The sequence below is a fragment of the Zootermopsis nevadensis genome, unplaced genomic scaffold (genome assembly GCF_977971745.1).
Source record: "Zootermopsis nevadensis isolate Lab colony 2312 unplaced genomic scaffold, Znev_1.0 Znev_ptg000017l, whole genome shotgun sequence".
In the NCBI taxonomy this organism is placed as follows: Eukaryota; Metazoa; Arthropoda; class Insecta; order Blattodea; family Termopsidae; genus Zootermopsis; species Zootermopsis nevadensis.
The window spans coordinates 9,342,587-9,357,188 of NW_028259149.1; the positions used below are offsets into that span (position 1 = coordinate 9,342,587).

General features: G+C 39.2%; 1 protein-coding gene and 1 non-coding gene across 6 annotated transcripts in view; both read right to left on the bottom strand.

Moving 5' to 3' along the window:
* The window catches only part of LOC110839344 (BTB/POZ domain-containing protein 2), a 49,702-nt gene that overhangs the window by 24,139 nt on the left and 10,961 nt on the right, over positions 1-14,602 (bottom strand). Inside the window, exon 1 of one of the 5 annotated variants that reach the window (XM_022083502.2) lies at positions 2,685-2,802. The exons of the other annotated variants lie outside the window; for them this stretch is intronic. The gene's annotated coding sequence lies outside the window, so the exon portion shown is untranslated. Of the gene's footprint in view, positions 1-2,684; positions 2,803-14,602 lie in introns of those variants that run through there. 5 annotated transcript variants of the gene reach the window in all.
* On the bottom strand, positions 5,890-5,961 carry TRNAG-UCC (transfer RNA glycine (anticodon UCC)). Its single transcript has one exon. It is a non-coding gene; the product is annotated as a tRNA-Gly (tRNA).

The following is a 14,602-nucleotide window of genomic DNA, read 5'->3' on the forward strand; positions in this document are numbered from 1 at the left end:
CTTCTACATGGCCTGATGCTCTTCTTACCTTCCTTCGTTTCATGCCTTCTCTCTTTATTTACCTCCCTCCTTTGTTTGTTCTTTCCTTCTCTCACTGTCTCTTTCTTGATTTCTTTCTTTCTATCTATACAGTTTGCTTCATGCCCATTCTACAAGTGCGATTTTCTGGTCTGCCACTGTTTTACGTTGCAGTTTTAGAAAGCTACCCAAATAAAAGACGCAGAACACTGCCAAGCACTGAAATATGCACATGGAAACTGATCTTACAACAAACAATAAATTGATAACATTTTGTTGTCTCAAATATCTGATGTTCATTAACGAAATTTCTGCTGGGACTAGAATGATGCATTGCGTCTCGTGGTCAGGTCATTACAGGAGTGGCTATGCGGGCCTGACAGCAATTCTGCCATTCTACTGACTCACTGAACAAAGAACTGTGTCATGCAAGGGGGAGCCTTCTTGTTAATGCTACTAGGCTCTTAGGTGATTTAACACTCTCAAGCATAGAAATGACAGAATCACTCACCGCCTTGTTAACTTCGGAGGGGAATTCATTTTTATTGCCGTTGTTTTTGTATTTACCGCCAACACACAAGTCTTTTGTTTCTTTTAGCAATACGTGTGAAAAATAAACTGATGACTTACTCATAGTATAGCAATAGTTTTTAGAAGATCAATAAAATCTTGTCAGAGCGACTGCTCAAGCATCGACAATTAGCATTATTAGCAGAAGGAGCTTAACCGTGGACACTAGGCTCATGTGTCACCCAGCCACTGACGCCTTACGCCAGACCGTCAATTCTTAATATAAAGTGGCGGATAATTTCACGGTGTATTCCCAACGCTTCTCATAGTCTCCTCACTGCAATTATTGCACCATTTGAATACTGTACGGAAAAATGTGCAAGTCCTGTGATAACGAAACTGAACAATTGTTTGTGAAAGAACAGTTCAACAACTGCTGCTAACTAATGGGATGGAAGGTGGTTCATAATTTCCTATGCCTAAGTCATATTTCTGAAGAAGAAAGAAATAAAGAAAGGAAAGGAAAAAAGAATGAAAAATAGTTATTTTATATGCGATGATTAATTATGCGCCAACCCGTTCCATCACACCCAGAAAGATCTGATATACGTTCAGTGGAGGGGTAAAGACGGCTGGAGCATAGAATCCAACATTTACTTCCATCTGTGGCCGCGGTACTGTGTGAGGATTCACAGCATTTTGCAGTGATGCACACAGTTACTTAATCTTGTCCAGGGCTGAACAACCGCAGTGCTAGTTACGTTGTTCAGATTTCCTGCACTTACTGTACATGATCCACGCTTAAATGGTTTTTGATAGTTTTCAGACGATGCCTGAAAATTAAAATAAAGGCAAAACTCTTATTTGTTGTCCTGTAATTAAACTGTTTATCCCCCTCGCCCCCGTCGTAGGTTATCATAACCGCCAAAATACGGTTTGCTGAAACAGTGACGCAATAAACTGATGATCCGAAGTTTCCTTTTGTTCTAGTTTATTAAGTACAATAATAATGCTCCAGTCTTAAGCAAAGAATATTCACTGCGATAACTTGCACAAGAACTCAGAATTATGAAGCCATATGAAGGTAAATGCGACACTAATTTGTTTAATGACTTTTCTTAATTGGATTCCATCACTTTTGAACATCTGTAGCTAAAGTCACCGGAACAAAAACCTAATAAACAGACATCCATCAGCTGTCAAATTATCCATTTTGGGTTCATATACTGCAAAGTTAGGCCAAAGCACAAGTGACACGACGTTTAAATACGTTGGACAACTACAACCTAAGTCACCGTCACAATATACGTTTCGTAACTGAAATTATAAACTATTTACCCTTCTTCAGATGTGAGGATGAAATCAATGCACTGGGAAATGTCTCTGGTCATAAATATAGTGTCATAACATCTTATTTCTGTCAAAGATCGTCTTATAAACTCTCTGACAAGCATCTACTCATGGAAAAAGAAGACAGATCTACTTCTCCCAAAGCAAACAGATCGGTCAATATCCATCATGCCAGGCCAGTGTTTATTTCCAGTTACTTCTGCAGTCTGAAGACAGATTTGTGTCAGACTTGTTTATGGAACGTTAGTGACCCCACAGCCCCAAATTTTAAGCGTGAGTTTAGTGATCGTCAACGCTTAAAAACGAAGGCGTTCTGCAACTGCGCGGTGCTTCAAACTCTCACTGCTATTACTCATTTAAAATAATGTGTGTTCGCATGTGCTCATTACGTGAAGAATAATGTTTTCGGAATGCAGAGTACGATGAACTTTCTACCCCTCCGCTCGCGCTGAAGCGCCTACATAATTGACCATTACAGATATCACGCGTCGAATCTACTCGGCTCTGGCCATGCAGAACGTCAAAGTTAATAATCAGTACAATAATTAGAAGAGCTGTAAAGGCTTCTTAAAATAATGTTGGGTAACCTCAAAGTTACATGAAGATCCTTCGCTCTGTTAAAAACTTATTAGTGGAGACAAATGGATATCCAAAATCACACAATAAAACGATATCACAAGCCTACAATTTTCTTAAATAAGGACAGCAAGATTGAAAACAGCCCATTAGATCACAAAACGATTCAGCTCAGTTAAATTTATGTCGCGACAAACTGTATCTAATATATATTATTAAATTGCACTCACATCTGTGTTATGGTCTTCAAAGTGGGCTCTTTCTCAACGTATTCAACCGTTTTCGGTCGATTCTTCAAAGGTGTTTGTCGATGGCACCACTACTATGCTGAACAATATTCATAGTTTAAGACACACTTAACACACGACGTTTCAGGAGTTGCGTCTATAGCATTCTTAAAGCGACCGACTGTCGCTATAGACATTAAATGTGCTTTTATTGGGCAAATACAGATGATGAACGAAATAAAGGCAAGATTGCTGTCTTCTGGGACGTTTCTGAGGTCCCTGCACCCTGTGAAACTTCTACCAGACTACACGACGCTGTAACCCATAAGACAGCAGTGCCTAGGGATTTATCTCACTAGCCCTGGACGAGGATGGATAATGACGAAAAACCAGGAGCTCCTGCCATCTAGTGGTATATAGTGTCATCCAGTGTATGGGTACTTGTACCTTCAGGATAAAGGCATATGGACATGCACGTTATTGATGGGTGGTATTCCAAGTGTGGCAGGTGCTGTGTTAGACAGGCTCACGACTTAATACTATCTTTTATGTACACTGGGATTCTGGTAGTGGACGATTCGGTTCACGCTAGTCGTCCACGTGTGTCTACCTTAATTGTACAATAACAGTAACACTGCATCGCCCGGAAATGTCACCCTCTCCATCCCAGTTCGCTAATAGGTCAGCTCTTGCGATGAAACGTTGGACTAATATACAGAAAGTTCCTGTTCGAGTCTCGACAGGACTGATGTTTATACTGAAAGATTTTCTGTGGTTTTCTTCAGTGACTTCAAGCTAATGTTGCTATGGTACCTTTGCACATCTCGAGTTCATCAAATAAGGCACCTCGAGCAGTAAAAATTGGGATTTGATTCCTGGAGAAACCGTGTCGAGTCTTAGCGAGGACATGGATTGTTTTGCAGTTTTTTGAACAATTGCCGGAACAGCCCCTTAAAAATCAATTTCCTTCCCCACTCACGGTCCCTCAGATACCATGGTTTGTATTCCCAGTGACACTTGCTTTCACGGCCTCCAGAAAGTCTTAAACCGCTGGTCAAAAATAGACAGGAAGCCACCCACATCAAGCGAATAAATGTGCCGCACAATTTATGATAAGCACCCACCATACAAAAGCGACCTTCGGTAACCGTTAAATAATTCTACTAAGAGAGAACCAAGTGGAGGTCTTTTGTCATTCAGGGTTACTATAAAGATACGTACATACACTCGGAGTACGAAGCGACTTCCTACAACGTAAAGAAATGACATCCATCTCTGCAGAAGAGGAGAAGATACTATTCTACTTCGGTCATTTTAATGGCTCAGACAGCATGCGCATATATCAAATAATTAGCCGCGAACAACCGAAAAGGGGTAATCCTTCTAGTTTGGTAGTTCAGCAAAGGGCTAACGATGCCTGACCTTAACGAAATGTCACAGGTCACGCAGCACAGCTGGTAGGTACATCTGGCTCAGGACAATGTCCAGTAACTGTGGAAGCATAACGTTCATGCTAACCGTGTTAGCCCGACAACACTTTCGGAAAAGATAAATAAAGTCTTCCCGTCTTTCTTCCTTGGCCTAGTTCGTTGGCCAGCTTCAGCCACTCAGACTTCGTTAGCCCGATATTTGAGGCTTACGCTAACGGTAGAATAAACCACAGACAATGAAAGACGCCCATAAATAAGTGTAGGTAAGGGTAAGGATAAGGATTTGGAGGGAGGTCGTCTTGGCCTATTGTAAGGTACTACTCAGGCATTCAAGAGAAGTGACAAATGTTACAAAAAATTTAAAGTAACGCCAAAATTTCCACTTCTTCGGTATGGTTCTTCATTTTAATGGTGTACATGATTACACAGAAATTGTTCTTGGTGTTCATCTGGAAGTCCAGGGACGGTCAGAAGAGCGGCCAAGGTAAAGTTTGGCGTCAAAGTTGGAACTGGCCGGCACATAATCTAAACAACGGCAAGAAATTAAAAAAAGATTAAAAAAAAAGATCGGTTTTGGACGATTATTCTCAAAGCGGCAGGCCCTCAAATGCAAGGATTGAAACCAGTATTAAAAAAGTTCGAGGGCAAATACATCGGAAAACAAATGACTTGAGATGCTGATTTTAATAGAATTTTAATATGTTTATGCCTCATGAAATGAAGCATTAAACTTGGTAGGTAAATTTCGGATCCCCAGTACATCCGATGCGTGAGGTCTTCTTCATTATTTTCAAGTTACAGTTTTCAGCACAAAATCTATTTTCCGACCACCACCCTCTCCTTATCTCCTGGCTCTCGCTGGCCAATCCATCTGCCCTTATCCATCTTTTAACCCTACATAAATGTCGAATTACTAACACCCTCACTTCAGCCCCGAAAATTCCGCTTCCGTTGCTAGTACATGAAGGTGGCAGACTGCTTCCACAACAGCTCCTCTAAAGAAAGCATGGCATTTCGAATTCGCAGTTTGCTTGGCTACATATTGATCATATACGGAGCCTATCAAGAGAACGAAGCAAATGAACAAAGGCAAATGAATTTTATCCTGTGTTTCAACGCGGACAAAGGAGACGTTGAAGGTCAAATTTAATACAGATCCGCATTTTATCATAAATAGAACACGGGAACTTCCAACACCTGCTACGACATGGCCTATACTTACAGACTGACCTCAATAATGTAAGAGCGGTGTTTTCACAGTACATGTATATGCTTTCAGGATTTCAAAAGATTTGAAACCTATTTATTTAAATTAATTTTAATTTGTCATCCTACGTATGCCCTTTTCTTGCTAGTGATCTCTTTATCAGCTTTTGTTTTCTCCTCTTCCACGTCCGTACACATTATTAACGCTCCGACAGTTAACTTACAACTTAAACAATATTTTGTTCCCATAATGACTAGCTCTGTGTTATCAACATAAATATACAACATAATAAATTTCAATAACAAGGGCTGCAACAAAATATTAATTGATTATAATCGACAAGGATATTCTGTATAAAAATTATTTTACAAGATAAAAAGGCCCTTCATTACTTCGGGTCCGTCAGTTGTAGAATGCCAAACAATGACTCAATTTTAGAGCACGTTCTTGACGTAATATGTAGAAATGAATAAAATGGAGTACAGGATTGCGTGACATAAATTTCGTACTTTCGCCATTTCTGGATCCGCAACTCGGAAAAACACCTTATTCGGAACAAAAAACAAAAACATGCGATGGCCGGGAATCGAACCCGGATCAACTGCTTGGAAGGCAACTATGCTCACCATTACACCACCATCGCACTTACAAACAGTCTTTCATTGAAGTTATATGAACTACGTAGACCTCAAAAGACGACTCGATGCTTTAGACCCGTTCGCTTTTTCGTCTAGTTATTTCGTGATTTCAATGACCATCACGACAACAAAAGTTTACAAAGGACTTCACCAAGAAAGAAATTCTAAGCGTAGAAGGGGAGAATGTCTCTCACGATGCAGATGGCCTGCAGTTCGTGATGCACAAAGAGGTTTAATCACATCATAAGGAGCCAACAAAACCCGTTTACCACGGTAGCGATGGCAACCTATTCTCTCTCTCTCTCTCTCTCTCTCTTTCACCCTATGGTGCAGGACATTATTTGAAAAGTCGATTGTTTCTCGGCTTGTCAAAGAATATCCCATTTCTTTATGGAACCCGAAGGTTCATCACCGTGTTCACAAAAGCCCACCACCAGACTATCCTGAGCTAGTTGCATCCAGTTCGCTCCATCGATTTCTCTCTCCCTAAGGTCTTCTCAATGTGTCCCACCCACTTCCTCCTCCTCGATTTAATCACCCTTAACAGTATCAGGTCCGGGGTACAGGCCTTGATGTTCATCATTATGCAGTTTTCTCAATGGTCCGTCTACAGGGTGGATGGGAAGTAGGTAGGCATTGAGATGGTTATAACCTCTATATTTCAAATGCAATAGCGATTATTTAAGGCCTACTTACTTCTCACCCACCCTGTACACCCCTTTTCGGTCCAGAAATCTACCTCAACACTGTTTTCAGATACCCTCGATCTGTGCCCCTCCCTCAAAGTGAGAGATCAAGTTTCACACTCATACAGCGCAACTGGTAAAACTAGACTTTTATATATTTTAATTTTTTTATGAGGGCGAAGGACAAAAGATTTTGGATTGAACAATAGAAAGTATTCCCTGAATTTAATCTGCTCTTGAGTTCGTCATAAATATCATTCTGACTTGTTAGTGTCGCCCCCAAGACTAGAATTTTGTCACATTTTCGTACGATTCATTAGCCATCCTCATATTCTGGTTCTGTCCAGAATTCAGATGCCGAGACATATTCATATACTTTGTCTTTTCTATATTTATTTCCAGACCAACATCCCTACTAACCCTTAAGAGTGTTTCTATATTCGCTTTTATAACATTTATATTATCGCCCAACAGATTAATATCAGCAACATTGACCAAGAGATGATATGTCCATGTCGTATTCAATTTCAAACCGGCCTGATTTTCTTGGACACATTCTAAGGCAAAATTGAAAAGCAGTATTAATAGGCCATTCTGAATAAGAAACTTACTGTCACATGTGTAATGTTTAAGTAATATAGCGATGCGAAAACAAAATGCAAGTTTTTTCGGAAACATTAACAATGTTTGTATTTTATATTTTTTAATTACGTCGTAATTAGATAGACAAGAAAACTGCATAATGAAAAACTTCAAGGCGATGACTCATCGAAGCCTCTGAAACGTAGGTAAAGTTTTACCAAACTACAGAAACGTAATTACACAATTTACACACGAACTTTAGGGCGAAGTGAAAAAATTATAAGTTACAGGTAATAAGAAATATAAGTTATAAAATAATTAAAGCGATTTCGAGCCAAGTGGGGAAGGGGGGCATGCTTTTCGTTATAAAAGTTTGTTTGAAATAAGCACTGCAATGGTTACCAATTAAGAAGCCAAAACCGACACGAAATACCCCTTCAGGTTATGCTGAGCTGTGAAGTAAACTATGAAACAATTAGCAACACACATTCATGTGGGGACAGGAGAAACGCGATGTCCCCTCCTACTCTGACTTTGCATATGAATTTGTTTCACCACGTCTAGTCTCCCCATTTAAAGATGATTCTGTGCATTTTATGGAACCCACAGCTTCATCATCGTGTCCACAAAAACCTTTATTGGATCCTGTCTTGAGCCAACTGAACATAATTCACATATTCAAGATCCGAATTAACAGTAACCTACCATCAAATCATGTTCTTCCAAATTGTCTCTTACATTCATAATTTCCCATCAAATGTTTGATTCTTATATACCCATGCGTACTGTGCGTATGTCCCGCCAATTTGTATCCCCAAAAATGTTAAGTAGAGGTGTAATATCACTGTAAGAAAATACATGACCTTGTACGCGCAAAACCTGAAAATGCATTGTGTTCTTAAGTCGGACACTGCAGCTGTTTGCGCAAAGCTGATATCCGTGTCCAAACTAATAACAATTTATTTGTAACAACTTATTAATGTGCACATACTTCCTTGTCCGATTCATACTATGACCGCTACACAGGAATACTGTCAAACGCTGCATGATACGAATTCGATACTTTTTTTACCAGGAAGTCGTTCGTGGTATTTGTAAACCGAAAACCTTGTGGGCTCCGAACAGTGGCAGTATTAAGTCTATTCTACGAAGCAAGTATATGAATGTTCTTGCCGTATTCTTTGTATTGCTATTGTTTCCAAACTGCGACCTCAACCGAGTTTCTGAGGCCAGAGAAAGGAGAAAAATGAATTACCTGGGATATGGACTCTTCTTAGGGGTTGAAAGCCAATATTCTGAATTCCTTATTACGAGCACAGTCCATCTGTACAGCTAAGAACATTACTCAGTAAGAGATTACCATTCGACAAGCGTTTCTATGAAATAAAGAAAGTAATCTAACGTGCTTTCAACAATCTTCATAACTTTAATACCGTGTAACCACAACACAAATTTACAACATTTACCACCAACTTGCATTTTTTTACAATGTTTAAAACACTTTTACATTTAAAGATGATTGTCTACTGGGTTGTTGAGCCGTGTAGTCTGGTAAGAGTTTACTAACGTTTCAGAGGTCCTTGCTGCCTTCATCATCAGGGCGATGATAATGGAGGCAGCAAACGTTAGTGAACTCCTACCAGACTACACAGCTCAACAACCCAGCAGATAGGCATCTTCAGACTCACCGCCTCAAATCCTTCTTTTACATTTGGAGTACATTTGAGGTGATTAAGTAAACTTTAATTCCAGGTAATCAAGAAGTAATTGTCTGATAACGACGAAATTCGAGTATTTGTCACCAGGTTTAAGTACGAACATTCCATATTGAACTCAATTAAAATCCGCCAAAAATATATTAAAAAAAAGTTATACAAAATATCTTTTATGAGAGAATATTAAACGTGCTCTACAGTGAGTGAGTGGCTAACTTCACGTGATTGCATTTCCAGAGAATGAATCTCGCGTATGTATACGACAGAAGAGTGTATTGCAGATGTTATGAAGACAAAATTCCGATGAGCTCCTTCTACCAGGAATCGAGCCCCGGGCGTGTAGTTATAGTACGTAACACGTCATTTTAATGGTTCATAAACATGAAAATGTACTCAATTCGCGAAAAAGCGTGTTTTTTGATGTCTTAAGCTGTATACAATATCCGAAACAAATTGTTTCCTCGAACAGTCGACATTCTTCCAGATGTTGGCACTCGTATGGCCAAATGCATACGTGGAAGTCCGTTGACAAGTCTATAATATAACCCAATACCACACGCGCAGCGAAACCATGCACGAGAGTATTTTTAGCGAAGTTATTTTATAACTGGTCCAATTTTTATTTATTTTCATATGGTTGTTTTTCCCTTGCTACGTGCTTCATCGCCATTCGGCCTCCAGTGTTCGTGACATAGTAAAGAAAGGGCTTGTTGGCTCAGAAATGCCGTGGAGCGAACGACCACGACAGAAAATTTACTTCGATCATTATCGGTGCATCGAACTCGTAAGGAACACAGTAGTGGTTTTCAAATTGTGGCAGAATTGTTCTGTTTATCGTACATTGAAAAAGCTAAATACATGCCAGGAGAATTGGCTACAGGTTGGACGACCGAGGGTCCATTTCTAGTACAACTACTTCAATTCTGGGATTCAGAATGCATGGAGCTATACCTCCACTGCCCCACACGTTGTCATAGCGTGATATTTAATTATATACAGGGACAAGTTACCTTTTACAACTACGTACATATTGCATCAACTATCTATCAATCAAATTTTACCCTTGAAATAAAATAACGTTACGGTCTATTAGATACAAATACTTCGATGTTTTCTTTTATTATTGGCATACATGATGCAGGTTCGCGTGAAAGTATAGGCGCCCCATTTACTGCAGTCTTGATGAAGAAAAGTCCTTTATTCGCCATGGACTCTTTTTGTGTCACAGAGTTTTTACGACAGTGAACTAGGAGTAACGTTAACAATTGGATCCATATGAAAGCTAGTAAAGATCGTAATTTGACATTAAACCACACAGTGGTCAATTAATTATCTCTTGACCCCTTTAAACAATTTTTATAAACTGTATGAAACCCAAAAGACAGCTTGTTTATGAAAGTAGCTGAAATGCATGTCATTATCAGACTTTACCTCTGTTGATCGTCTGAAAAGAATTTAATCTTGCTGTACGATACCATTGCTTTTCTGGCGAGAGCGATCTTCTTCTTCATCCGGATTTTTAAAATAAACTATTCTAAAATAATTAAAATACTAGCTTGTTCTAACGATCTCAAGAATACACATTCCATGAGCAGTATGAGAAGTTTAAATAAATGGAAATTACATTGTTTTAAGCCCTTCTTACTAAGAGATATATCATAGCAGACCATCGTAGCCTACATTTGTTTACCGCCGTGACGACACACAGTGATCATTTGCTGCACAGAATGGTAGCCTAGCAACGAAACAGATGAAATGTTTCGCTTTTACAACTGTAGATAATAGATTATGGCCGTCACAAATTAGACAAAAGCACTTGTAAGATCACTGAACTGAAAGATTTCATAGGCTATATAAGACTGTGTATTTGTTTGAATTTTAGTATATAATAGGATTGTCTGATATTTATTTATTTATTTATTTGGCCTGTGTTCAGCAGCGGCTGACTGCCCGAGAATATTTATTTGCTGTGGAAATTTCAAATCTTGTACACTCCGCGTTTTCCCCTTCATGTGAATGATCAAATTTCATGCCCCCCCAAGAAAAAGAGGTTAAATAACAGCGTTATATATTTTGATCTTCACCTTTCTAAATGGTACCCAAGAACAGAAAAGATTCTGACGCAAACAGTAGAAAGAATATCCCGAATTAAGTTTGTTATTAATTTCTTCGTGTTTGTTACAGTCGGTCTTAATATTTCAAGTTTGTCACATTTATAAAGGATTATTTTTCATGTCTTCCAACACGGACCTTAATTCTGTCTGGTATAAAAAGTTTAGTAAATTGGCAAGGCTTTTGAAACAGTATATACAATGGGAAAGCTTTTGTCCATAGCTGAGTTGTTTCGTTCACTTGAGGACAGACTAGCAGCCAAAAATGCTGACGGCCTCGTACGTTTCTAAAATGTCTCTAAAAGGATCATTCATTGTGTTGTGTCATCGAACACGGTCCTTCATCGCTTCGCAATACAAGCAGCGGAAATGTAGCGACAGTAAAACCTGAAGAATGAATTAATGAATGAATGAAATACGTGACAACTTTCAATGTTGTAAAGTATCCGTACTAACAGATGAATGGCTGTCGCGCGAAAGAAAAAACCCAGATAACTTGCGTTGTCTATTAAATTTCTTTCAACTTACGTGTTGGAAAACTAAAGTGCCAGAAACTCAGAAAAGAGGGAATCCAAAAAGTCAGTTTCTTTCTCAGTTTCCTACTTTGTTCCTCACATATGGAGGGATAAATGACACGTAATTACACTATCAAAACTACAAACTTTGCATTCTCACGAACCAAAACAACAAGGCGTTTCTGAGGAAAAGGACACAGGTACAAAATTAAATTTTTTTCGGAAATCAGAAAGGAACCTTTCCAACATCTAAAACAACAAAAAAAGTCTTAATATTCTTATTCAGTATCAATGCATTTACATGTGTTGCAACATATCATTACAGTTACCCATGAAATTATCTTACGTTTACAGTAATAAGACTAAAAATGACCATGAGTTGCTTTTGTCTGAAGAAATTCAGCAGTACAATCAGAAAAACGCCTATATTTCATCATTCATTACCTTCTAGACTAATGCGATATTTATGAATTATATACCTCGTAATGAGCGCAGGTCTAACACACAAGAATGGCAACTAACTAAAAATGTAACATTTTGGACTAATGTCGTTTATTTTAGAAACCTCATAATTGTCTCCCCTGGCATATTCATGAGTACAAACTATCATGGAGCACGGTACTACCACCAACATTCTTACTGTATACACTTCGCCTTAGAGAAGAGATATTCTTGCATTTCGAAATGGAGATTTGTCTTCTAGGATTAAACACCGAGTAGACCACAGCCCTAAAGATAAAGGCAGTATGTTCCTCCAGATGGTATCAATCTACAAGTCCACGTGGAGTTACAACACAGCTATGTACATGGAGGACAACATCGCGTTCTTTAGCGCCATAATAAACCAAAAATCCCAGGCATCCTGTGGCATAGTGATCTCAGTGCGCGGACAGAAATAGCCCACTTAAAGAATTTCCTGTAAAAAAATAATTTTGCCCACAATTTATGTAGGTTCTAAGTACAGTCGACCGTTAAACACAGAATCATACTTCTTTTTGTTGATCTCTTAAATGACTCTATCCTGTTGACAGATTAATGCAGTTGTCGCTGTAACAATGAAATGCGTGCAGCTTACGTGACAACCAACGAAGTGTGAACATTGCTTTTTATTACAGCTGTACTCATACTTTGACAGACGCTCTCAAATCTGTCCCACTACACGTGATGTCGGCGCTTGGGGAGAGAGCGGTGTAGCTTCTACTCATTCTTAACCTCGGCGCCAGATAGGGGTGGGTGGTCAGCGTCACGTCCCGGCCGCGCTTAACCCCCGGGAACGGAACAACAGCGTTATAAGTTATAACCAACAAGACCAAAACCAAAATACGGAAACCCAACGTTGCGTTAAAAAAAGGCAGTTTTCTGCTCCAGAACGAAAGGCCACAAACTACCATAATACCAACTATTAAGAGAAACCGCAAACACGACAAGCCCAGGGCGCCTTCGTTCTTTTATGAACCTCGGATGCAAGGTCGGCACATACAGCTAGCTCCATTTCTACGTACTAGGCCAATCGGGCAGTGACTGTACGTTTCATTACGATTACAATAGCACAAGAATGTGCGACCGTTCTCAATATCACAAATCACAAGTAACGGAAAAAGAAAAACACGCGATAATGAGTTCTCGCATATCAGCTTCTCCACACGTGTTCTTCTCAAGGATGACAAGATCTAGCTACAGAACAGATTAACACAGCGGTAACTCTCGGACCAAATGCAAGGTTTTCTGAACGATTTCTGTGGGTTTCCTAAATTCCACCAATCGAACGCGTCCCTTTGGCACGCGAATACAATTCCTGTTGATGTAGCTATCGATAATACATTTATAAATTCATTGTAATTCTGTCTTATCTCATTAGAACGTAGCAGACATAACGTCACAAAATAATCGAATAAAAATAATATCTTTCTGTGGACTCTGGTCTTCGAGGCTGTGACGCCTTGTGGGTAGTTACCCTGAAAACTAAAGCGATGGCTTCCTAACGAACGTTGGTAGTAAACATCTACAAGCTGCAGGGAGTCACAGCCCAGAGCACAATCCACATTTTGAGGTCACTGGAAACTTCAGATCTCATGAAAGATATGGTTGTATAAGAAATTCATTTAAGGCAATGATAATCGTCCAGATTGGCTTTTTACAATAATCGTTGAATGTGCTGACAAAATCTTATGCACATAATACGGAGATAATAAGATATTTTCTATAAACCGGTAAGGGCGATTACTTAAGGTCACTTTGCTTTTTAATCATAAGCATATTATGAGAACAAGGCAAAAAGCTTATTAATACAATGTAATGTATTATAACATAATACAGCCATTATGTAATGAAATCTAATTATCAACAACGCAATATAACATAACGTAATTTATTCCCCACATTTTTAGAACCGGGAGGTTCATTACCGTGTCCACAAAAGCCCACCACTGGCCCCCCATGTTGAACCCAGATAAATCAAATCCAAACTCTCATCCTGTTTCTTTAAGACAGACTTTATTATTACTCTCTCAAGTACACCTGTCTTTTAAGTGGCCTTTTTCTTTCACATTTTTCGACCGAAACCTTCGACTTATTGCTTATATCCAACGCGTTCTACATGTTTCGCTCATCGACCTCAATTTGATTATCCTAATAATATCTTCTGAAGAGTTCAAATTATAAAGTTCCTCATTATGCAGTTTTATTCATCTCAGTGTTAGTTCATTTCGGGCCAAAAAATATTCTCAGCACCCTTTTCTAAGATATATTCAACGCATTTAGGGCAAGGGACTAGACAACAGGCAAAATTGTAATTGTGTAACTCATCTCATCTTGGAACAAGTAAAAAGCTACATAAAGGACGTGTGCTGCTAATTGATGTGCATCAGGTGAAGCCACGGAACTGCAAGGACACGCGGGTCGACCTTCACTTGGTGACCTTGACTCGTAATCCGATTCCGACTGATCCACTTTACGGAAACATTTCATTTGGGTCTCCTAGAGCGTTTCTTTCTCTTCTAAGTTTACAGACTTTGTCTTGGGGTCCTGCTACCTCTGA